The sequence below is a fragment of the Pyrus communis genome, chromosome 11, assembly GCF_041283825.1.
Source record: "Pyrus communis isolate YQ-2024b chromosome 11, ASM4128382v1, whole genome shotgun sequence".
NCBI classification, from domain to species: domain Eukaryota; kingdom Viridiplantae; phylum Streptophyta; class Magnoliopsida; order Rosales; family Rosaceae; genus Pyrus; species Pyrus communis.
This window is the reverse complement of record NC_142575.1, coordinates 9,416,335-9,426,587: the sequence shown is the minus strand read 5'-3', so window position 1 is coordinate 9,426,587 and position 10,253 is coordinate 9,416,335. Positions and strand designations below refer to the sequence as shown.

At 35.1% G+C, this 10,253-nt stretch overlaps 1 long non-coding RNA gene across 2 annotated transcripts; it reads left to right on the top strand.

Annotated features, from left to right (window-relative positions):
• Positions 1-1,863: 1,863 nt before the first annotated feature.
• Positions 1,864-3,873, top strand: LOC148692868 (uncharacterized). Of its 2 annotated transcripts, none has more exons than XR_015953621.1 (3): positions 1,864-2,005; positions 2,089-2,467; positions 2,876-3,873. It is a non-coding gene; the product is annotated as an uncharacterized LOC148692868 (long non-coding RNA). The 2 variants fall into 2 exon arrangements; XR_015953622.1 differs by having other exon boundaries at positions 1,876-2,005; positions 2,203-2,467.
• The last annotated feature ends 6,380 nt before the right edge of the window (positions 3,874-10,253 follow it).

Here is a 10,253-nt window from a genome sequence, read left to right as displayed (position 1 = left end):
ATTTGCTGGCATTGGAACCATGTTCTTGCTTATCTCCATGGTGGTGGATATAGTTGTGAAGTTTGGCTGCTCCAATCGTTTGCAGGTTGTTTGGCGGTAATTTTGAGTTTTGGTTTGCCCTAATGTTGTTTGTTTGTGGTTTAGCTTTATTTATCATTTGAGGATTTTGGATATCTGTATATGGTATAAACTAGGGAGCATTTGTTGTCTTGTGGCGTGAAATTGGCGATGTGTGTGGTTCGCTGCCTCTGGGTTTCGAGCTTCTACGGCTAGTCATCGCTCACATAGGCTTCTAGGGTTTTCTCTACTAGCCACTTTCAAGCCTCTATTGGTTGGACCATTTAGGAGTTTGGGTTGAAACCCCGTATGCATTTCTGTTATTTATTATTTTTGTACTCGCTGCAAAAAGGAACTATTAGATGAACTACTACTTACTCAAGTTTTATTTGCATCAGTTGTGTTCTTTTTATATGCTAGTCCTTTTTAGGATCATTGTAAGTTATTTTATATCAATTTGGACTTTGTTTAATGAATTACTCTACTTTGAAAAGAAAAAAAAATAAAACCAGAAACTCTGCAAATAAAACGTAGTAGATTAACTGCCACTTAAATTGAAAGAAAAAAGAGAATCCATAATAGCAGACAAATAGAAAATGGAGAGCTTATTAGATAAATTGAATGTCAAAACCATATTACAAACTTCAAAAGTAATTGAATGTCAATCTGAATATCTGATCATCCGCACATATCCTGCTCCAAAACTAATTGAATGTCTAAACCATGATACAAATTTATCAGCAACATTGCTGAAACCATAAAACAACTCCAATTTCCTTGTACAAGCCTGCTTCAGTTCAGCTACAACCAAAACACCAAATACCATAAATTTTTCCAAACAAAAAAATCGAAACCCTAAAGAAAATGCAATCACTTTAATCACACCAGATAGATTATGCAACACTAAAAGCTTCAAAATCACACCGCAAACACAAACTTAATAATTCCAAACATCAAATCATCGAAAAATTATTAAAAATTAAAGCTTTGACAGGCTTCTTCGACCAAATTAGAGTGCTGCACAAGCATCTCGTCTTCGTCTTGCAGCTGCTAACAAAAGAAACAAAATCAGAGATGTGATTGAGAAAAACCTAACCTATCCTGCTGAATGATAACCCTAGCGAATCAGTCACTGTAAGTAGGTGAAGTTTCAACATTCAAGCCAATTGAAAAGCACCAAATGGAACCAGAAACTCTAAGCGATCAGAAACGAAGAACGAAGCTGGATATTAGTGAAGAAAATGAGAGTGGAGATGTAGAGGAGGAGTTGATACATACATGTAATTGCATGTACTCGGTTGAGGGATTGTGATCGTGCTTTCAATTTGAGTATGAGGCTTCCATGGAGCTTACGATTTCAAAACTCTTAAGACTCGATCATCAAGCTTGAGATTCTACATAGGATATTCATACGTACTATGGGAGGTAAGTTTTGTAGTAGTGATGGAAAATTAAGAAAACTAATGAAAAAGTTTTGAAAATTTTGAATGTTAACCAAAAGCCATATAATAACTTTATTTAATGGTTAGGACAAAATTCAATACTAAACAAACCCAATAAGACTAACCCAAAAAATGTAATTTATTGAGCTTCCCATTTTACCCATGACTTCAAATCTTTCCCGTTTATTTGGTCCGGTTCGCTTAGGAAAGGTGTATAGAGCTCAGATTCATGAAAGATTTTTCAATGCGACCGGAATACGGGATGATACAACATATTTTACTATACAAATGGTAGGATATGTATGTTAAAAAGTTGATAACTTAAAAAATATAATTTTTCACCACTTATATAAAAACACGTGGTGTATCATCTGTATTCCAGTCACAATAAAAAATTTCTCTAGATTCATGTCTGTAATTTTGTCATTTGATCAGCCCATTCCGATCTTCTTCTCCGTTAAATCAATGAGCTCCCATTTTGATTCTCTGGTTCTCCGACTGACCAGGTAATTTTCTCTTCCAACTAAATTAAGATACAACTCCTCTCTGTCTTCCCTTTCCAACGATCTTTTCGTTTCATCACAATTAGCAAAGTCGGAACAGGAATTCAGATCTTTTCATTTCACCACAATTCCAACACACGCATCGACAACCACCAACTCTGAAAAATGGCAATGGAAATCCTGATGCATCTGATAAACAGATGCAGATCTCGCTTGGAAAGAAGCGGAGATGTCGTTGTACGACCTAGACGACACGCCCTTGCCGAATCTAGCTTCCGTCGAAGAAACCTAGTGGAATTGGATCATGGCGCTGTACCTGAGGTGCAAGAATTGCAAAAGGCGACCGCTGAGGGGCGTTCAGACACAAACCTGCGTCTTCTGACAGCAAGGACCTCCCTCCCGACCCTATCAATTTCCAAGATACTTTTCGGTACCCGTGGCTGCTCGAGTACCTTAAGTCGATAGGTATACAACTTGATATTCTATCTTTTGTTTGGTTGATGAGAAAATTGAGATTAATTAAGATGGGGAAATAAAAGCTTTGTCTACGTAGCATTCTTCAAATCCCAAGTCTTTTGACACTGCCTTGCACAAACCTTTTACAATCCCTCGCAACCCTTTGAAATACTCTTCCAAAGCGTCACTGTTGAAAATAAAAACCACAAAATTAATGCAAAAAAATAAAATAAATTTCGTTATTCTTTTGTCAGACGAGAGAGGGAGTGAGAGACAGTGGCTAGGTGCCAAATCCTACTTTCATCAAGTGCTAGCTAGTTTTCTATGCATGTCTAAATCTGTGTTTTGTTTCCTTAATTTTAATTTAGAACAGAGAATTCGATCGGACATGTGAAGTATAATACTATTATTTTATAGCATTGCAAGGGGCGGCTGCTGAGGGGCATTCAGACGCTGACCTGCGTATTGTACGGCAGATAACACTGTAAGGGCCTCCATCCCGACCCCATCAATTTCCGAGATAATTTTGGGTACCAGTGGCTGCTCCAATACCTGAGCTTAAGTGGACCGGTATGCGACTTGATTTCAATCTTTTGTTTGGTTGACGAGAAAATTGAGATTAAGATGGGGAAATAAAAAAGTGAATCCTGTTCTTGTGTTTGGTTAATGGAAAACTAAAGAAATGGAATTTAAAAGAAAAAAATCATGAGTTTTTGTTTTGATTTATCTTGTTGAGGTATTAAGCTGAAATTCAATTATTCAAGCGCTCTTAATTTACGTATGAAATCTGAATTATGGGTTTAATTCGTATTTTCTTAATTTGTTCATATGGATTTGCACTTTTAATCGCGAGGCTATTGGGGAAAACAAGAGAGAAATGGTTAATGCTACCATAGATAATATATATATTTGTAGCTCTGCAGTTCCCTTCCAATTGATGCGTCTACCTGACTTTACCAAGACCTATTGCAAAGGTTAGTTGAATTTCTTCTTGGTTTGTTAGTGGAGTTCTTGCTTTGTAAAAGGATCTCTCCAGAATTTCTGCTTGGTTTGATAGGGATTATGTGTAACTCCTTAGTAATATTGGTCCTTGTAAATATGTGTGTTAATGTCAAGACTGCAATTGGAGGATTAACATTTTTTATTGCTGTTATTAAGGGAGCTATTTCACAGGACCACTCATGGAAAGAACTGTAATAGCCAGATGTTTGGATTAAAACTTGTTAGTAAACTACAATCAAATAATTGGAAGTCGAACATTGAGAATCTAAGTGGTAAATGGCTTTTTGATAGTTGCTTGTCTTTGTTTTCATAGTCAGTAAGATATAGATTATACAGGTTGCTAATGCTACCAATGATGTAGCCCATAATTGTTCTCAGTCCAGTATGAGGTGTCAGGAATATTCCCATCATGGGCGTGGTCCAGTGGATTTCTGCCGAGTCCTATTAGGAGAAGGTTCTATCTAGATAAGGGTGAAGCAATCGAGTCCTAATGCAACAAGAAATTATCAGAACCTAGGAATGCTTCGAATCAGAAAAAATGCCTAGAATCAATAGCTGAATCTGAGTGATTAAAGAGTTTGATTCAGAGTCTTGCAAGAGTCAGGTTGGCCGAGATCTATTCGGATTGGGTTAAGGAATTCTAATCCGAGTGAAACTCTACCTCGGCTATTGAGGAAATTGCTACTATAAATAGAGAGGGGAGTGCATCATTGAAACCCCTCCAAATCAACACACAAAACTGCCCTACGCAAACTCTTGCTCTAAGCGAAACCTCTCAAAGACCTTGAGATTTTTATTTTCCTTCTTCCCGCCAACACACCTTCAATTTGGACAAACAACACAGTGGTGGCAATCAGCAACATCTTCAGTTTGGATAAATAACACTGCTTCAAGACCGACTGGTTATCTATCCAATTCTCGGTCAACAAGGATTTCCGAGTCGTTGTTGGAAAAGGTCATCTCATTAACCTTCTCGATAAAGTGAAGTGTTACCAAGTTACTCGATATTTCGCATACTGAAAGCCGAATTTGATATTGAACTTCGTAGAACTAGCATCCTTCTTTTCAGGTTCTTGAACCCGAAGGTTGAGATGTGTTTCTTCCTTAGCCACGATCGCAAGATTTAGAAGTCAGCAGCGCGCCCAACGCCACATCAACACTCATTCACTCCCCGACCAAGCTCGGATGACGAGTTGGCAAGCCCTGCATTCAACCGAATGACGTAATTAGCTTATTAGCTATTCGGCATGCGTGCCACATGGGCTAGGTAGTTTTTAGGGTCAACAAAATCCTAATGTTTGTTTCAGTCATCTTTTCTTTGCATTAGTTGAAACAAAAAGCTTTGACATGTTTTCTTTGTTTGGACTTGTCAATTACGAACCAAAGTCATCCTGTCACAATTAAATATTTGTGAATAGTTAGTTTCAGAAATAATATATGTGTTCAGTTTCAAAAATAGTGTAATACCGATGTTGAGTTTCAGAAATAGACAGTTTGAAAAATAGTTAAGTGTCCAGTTTAAGAAATAGTTATAGTATAATGTTTAGTTTAAAAAATAGTGATAGTACGTATGTTCAGTTTAAAAAAATAGTGTAGTACTCATGTTCAGTTTAATAAATAGTGTAATACTCGTGCTCAACTTAAGAAATAGTCAATTTCAGTTGTCGAAGCCTTTTTCATTAAAATTCCCAAAAATAAACTAAGCAAAAGCGCATGCAAGGTGCATGCCAACTCGGGTTTTGTTTTTAAAATAATCAGTTTAAAAAATAGTGTAGTACTCTGGTTTAGTTTAAAAAATAGTGCAGTATATGGGTTCAGTTTCAGAAATAGTCAATTTTCAGTTTAAGAAATAATGATAGTAGTAGTATTCAGTTTAAAATTAGTAATAGTATATGTGCTATGTTTTTTCAAAAATAGTAAATATTCAGTTTAAGAAATATTGAAGTACACACATTCAGTTTCAAAATTAGTCAATTTAAGAAACAGTTAGTGTTTAAGTTAAAAAATAGTCACGTTGAGAAATAATTAATGTTTAGTTAATTAATGTTTAGTTTAAAAAAATAGTAAAGGATGGAAAGAGTGTGTGTGAAGGACATGCAAAGTCGGAAAGTCCCATGCATTAATTTTTTATTACTTATTTTATTTTTTATTATATTTAACTTTTGTCTTTTTATTAAAATTTAAGTCATTTTACTAAAGTTTAAGCCATTTTATTAAATAAAGTTATTAGATGATTTTTTTTTGTTAATAAAAAGTTTATGGAAGTCTTTTCATTAAAGTTAAGAAAAATAAAGCTTTCATGAACTTGGGTTAAGTTTATTTTAATAAAAAATCATGCTACAATCTCTTTTTTTTTTTTAATGAAAAAAACCTAAATTTTAATGAAAAACCTTTAAATTTAATAAAGATGATAAAGATGACAAAAGAACTTAAATTTTAATGAAAATGACACGATTTTAATATAAAAAAAAAGAAAAAAAGAAAATAAAACCTAACGCGTGGGATTCGCACGTCCATCATATATAATGTTTATGAAACCGAACAGTACTATACTATTTATGAAACTTAACCGTACTATATTGTTTATGAAATTGAACGGCACTATACTATTTATTGGTCTAGATTCATAAATAGTGTCTAGTTCTTGATTCACTTTCATAAATAATGCCTAGTTATTAAGTCACGTTTCATAAATAGTGTATAGTAGTTGATACGGTTTCATAAATAGTGTCTCATTCTTGGTCCAATTTCATAAATAGTGCCTAGTTTTCTTGTCCACTTTCATATACAGTGCATAGTCATTGGTCATGTTTCATAAATACTGTCTAGTTCTTGGTCCTATTTCATAAATAGTGTATAATAGTCGGTACAGTTTCATAAATAGTGTCTCATTCTTGATCCATTTTTTGTTCAGGTTTAGAAATAGTGCCTTCTTCAGTTTCGATGCATCCCATGGTATGAGCAACAACCGCCTTCATGATGGTGATGATGGTGGTGATGCCCATGCCCATGACATTCTTCATGAGATACCCAGCCGTTCCTCCCTTCTTTTTCACTTTCTCTTCATGAGATACCCAAATCAAACCCAACCCTTGCTACAAAGCTGCAGAGCTTTTTAATTACTAGGAGGGTTCCACTGCATAATTGGGATGAAAAATCCATCGCACGATCACAGCTTGGGAAATGATTTGATTAAAAAAATTGTAATTGTACATATATTGTACTTGATTGCAGTACAACCTACTGTCATTTTTGCTTATATATTGACGTAGGAAAAGCTAAGGGAGTCTCGGAAAGACGGGGGATGATAACCTAGGATTCGCTCAACCAAGGGCAATAGAGCTCGCTCATGTCGCTAATCGTGGATTCTTAGGTTATATCCCCATAGAGACGTGAGTGATTCCGTCCCTGCTCTCCATCTCGCCTGGTTGAGCGATTTTGATGTGGGAGGTAGACTTGGAGAAAACAATTTGAAACCATTAATATGCTTTGAAATAACAAAGGTTTTGTATTTTAATTACTTAGGAATTTGTTAAATTATCTTGGGAGTTGTAAGCATGGAAACTTAAAGTCTATTAATTTGTACACGCTTATAAATATTGTACTAGAAAGCCTTGAATGATAGACTTGAATGAATTAAAATTGTACTTACGTTGTGTATTTGAAGAGAGCGATTTCTTCTTCTAAAATTAAGCATTTGGCTTAGTTATGTGAGCGAATCCATGATTAGCAACGAGAGCGAACTCCGTTGCCCCTAGTTGAGCGAATCCCAGATTATCATCCCCCGTCTCCCCGAGACTCCCTTGGCTTTTCGTGCGTCATATATAATTAGCATGGGGTTCGCAAAATGAAAGTTATTGCCCCTCCCTTGTGTCTAATCCTTAGTTCTGATAATCGTCGGCGCATCACTATCACAAGGAGTCGTCATCGTCCTTGGCGAATGGGTTTTACGACGAGTACAACTCGTCTTCGACGGCCAAGGCTGCGAGCAGCGGAACTGGAAGCAGAAAGACTGATCAGTGTTGCTTCCATAGAGTATGAGTCGAGCGACGACGATCGGCACTTCAAGAGCAAGCCGTCGAGGTACAAGGCGTCGCCGCCGTAGGACGCCGAGCAGGAAAAGCCCTCCAGGCACTCGAGAGGAGGCAGGGATCGTGAGCATCTTTGTCTGCTGGGTAGGCACCTTTTGAATAACATATGTGAGCTTCTTTGTCGGTGCATGGTAGTGGCATAATTGTAAAAAAAAAAAAAAAATTGATTTCTAACAGAATTGGATGACAGAATGGGGTTTCCATTAAGGGCAATGGCTGGAAAAAAAAATTATGTCGTTTTAGGCTTTTAATTCAGAGTTTATAGGTTGTGCTTTATTTGATACACACATGCATATATCTAATCCCCTTTCATTGAGAGATCCGTCAGAAAAGCTTATTTGGGGATTTCTCGTAGGACCAAATTCCCAATGGATCTCTATTAGTCATTTCTTCAAAGATTATCTCTACTAAAAGCCACAAAAATCCGAAATCATATGATAGTTGGATAACTAAATAGTAGTCATTTTAGTGTTTTTTTTTTTCCCGAATCATTTTAGTATTTCTTTGAATAACTGTATTCGTCTGTTTTCTTCACTACAATTGGATGTCTTAATAGTTTTGGATCTTTCTAATTCACTTTTTACAAGAATGATCTATGATGATGAACTAAAATATAAACGATCTAGATCCTTGAAAAAATGTTATAGCTTATTAGTACATCTAGCCTTCGACAAGACAAGTTGTATTCTCAAGCCTCTACGTGTATCTAAAACTTGATGATGACATTTAAACATTTGTAAGTTACTTACGAAAAAGAAAAGGGAGTTAAGCCCATGGTACTATTCACTTTAACGAAAAACCACATTTTTACACTACACTTAGCTCTTTTGTATATAGTTTGAGTAGGTATGTATGTATGTACATACGTATCCAGGTATGTACGTACGTATGTATGTATGTAGGTATGTACAAGGATTGAAATATCGGCCGATACACCGATATATCGATATTTTCAACTGTCGATACCAATACTGGAGGGGAAGGCCATATCTTCCCCTATATCGACGATATATCCCCAATAAGTGCGATATCTCTGATATTTTGCCGATATTCTCGATATTTCCCAATACCTATAACAAAAACCAAAAAAATTCAAAAGTTTTGAAGCAAATTGAAACCCAAAAGATTTTTTGGAGGTATGTGGGCAATGATTAGATATGTGTGAAGGCTTTTGGCAATATCCAATTCAAAAGATTTTTTGGAGTATCCATTAATTATTACTATAAAGAATCTATGAATAATGAATTGAGGGGACATACGTGTCTTGGTCTGACTATCCCATGTATGGGAGGACAGTAGGGAGCTCAAGAGAGACATATGTGCACCATGTTCAAACATGGCTTACAAACTGCTCGGGTACATGACTTGGTATGACTATTGTATGAATCTAGATGGTTGTTCCTCATTGTTTGAACCTCATAGGAGCTCTTCATTTATGTAGTTGGACACTTATCTAAATTGTAATATAATGTTTAAACAAACTATGGATTTATGCATGGTTTATTTATTCTAATAAACATTTTAGTAGAAAACTTTTCGTTAACACGCATTACATACCACATATATTTCATCATATGTATATCTTATTATTAGTAAATTTTGAGTTTTATTTGTTCAATACATTCATTGATAATGTACATAACATCTATGAAAGTTTTAGACCAAAATTATGTGTTTCAATGCCTATATATGTCATTTTTGTTGATTTTTTCTCGATACCTAAAACGATAACGATATATCCCTCGAAATATCAGTAAATTGGAGGCCCGATATTATCTGCACGGCCGATATTTTAATCCTTGGGTATGTATGTATGTAAAACGTATATAGTTGTCAAGTCCATCAATCATAAAGTTTAAATACTTAATCTTGTATGTGCAATTCTGATTTGGATCTTTTTGCTTGTTGTGGCAAATAAATGACCTATTAATTAATAAATCATGTCACTTTCGCCATTTTAATACTTCATAATCTGGTATCATCAAAGAAACAAATTATAGAGAAGAACATTACTTTCGCCAATTTGACCGACTAGCGATGGCAAAGAATTTTTTTTTTTCAAGGGGAATCATCTTTTGAAATTTTCAAAATGTTTCATTCATTAATATTCAAACCATTCAATCTTGGATGGTTGCATAATATGTATATTTCTATTGGGTAATGATAGACAATATATAACACCCGCACAACAAATAAGAAATGAATTTTCGTGGTGTCTTCCCAAAAATAATAATGTAATGGGGGAATGTGGATCTACATTTTGTACCTCTAACATTTCAAAGAGAAAGGACTAAAACATACACGGTGATTGGAATGAAGTCTTGCCTTGATCAAAATAAGGAAGATATTTGGAAATGCTCTTTACGAAGGGATACAATAATTGAGCCTAACTCTCATCTATCAACTTTGAGGGGTTAAGAACCCATACTGGGAAAAAAATATGGACTTTACTCTTTGTTTTCTAGATAACTATATAAATTTTTTTTATTCAATATAAGATTGTAGACACTATACTAAAGTTAATAATATTTTATTCACTTACAAATAGGAGATCTCATATTCAAGTTGCTTGAATGGTGAATGTAATATCTTATGATTATGATTGTCCCACTAAGTAACTTAGTCTAAATGATGACAATGAACATTTTCTTAATAATAGCAGATATTGTGTAACTTAGTCCAAATGGTGAGTCGCCTTTCTC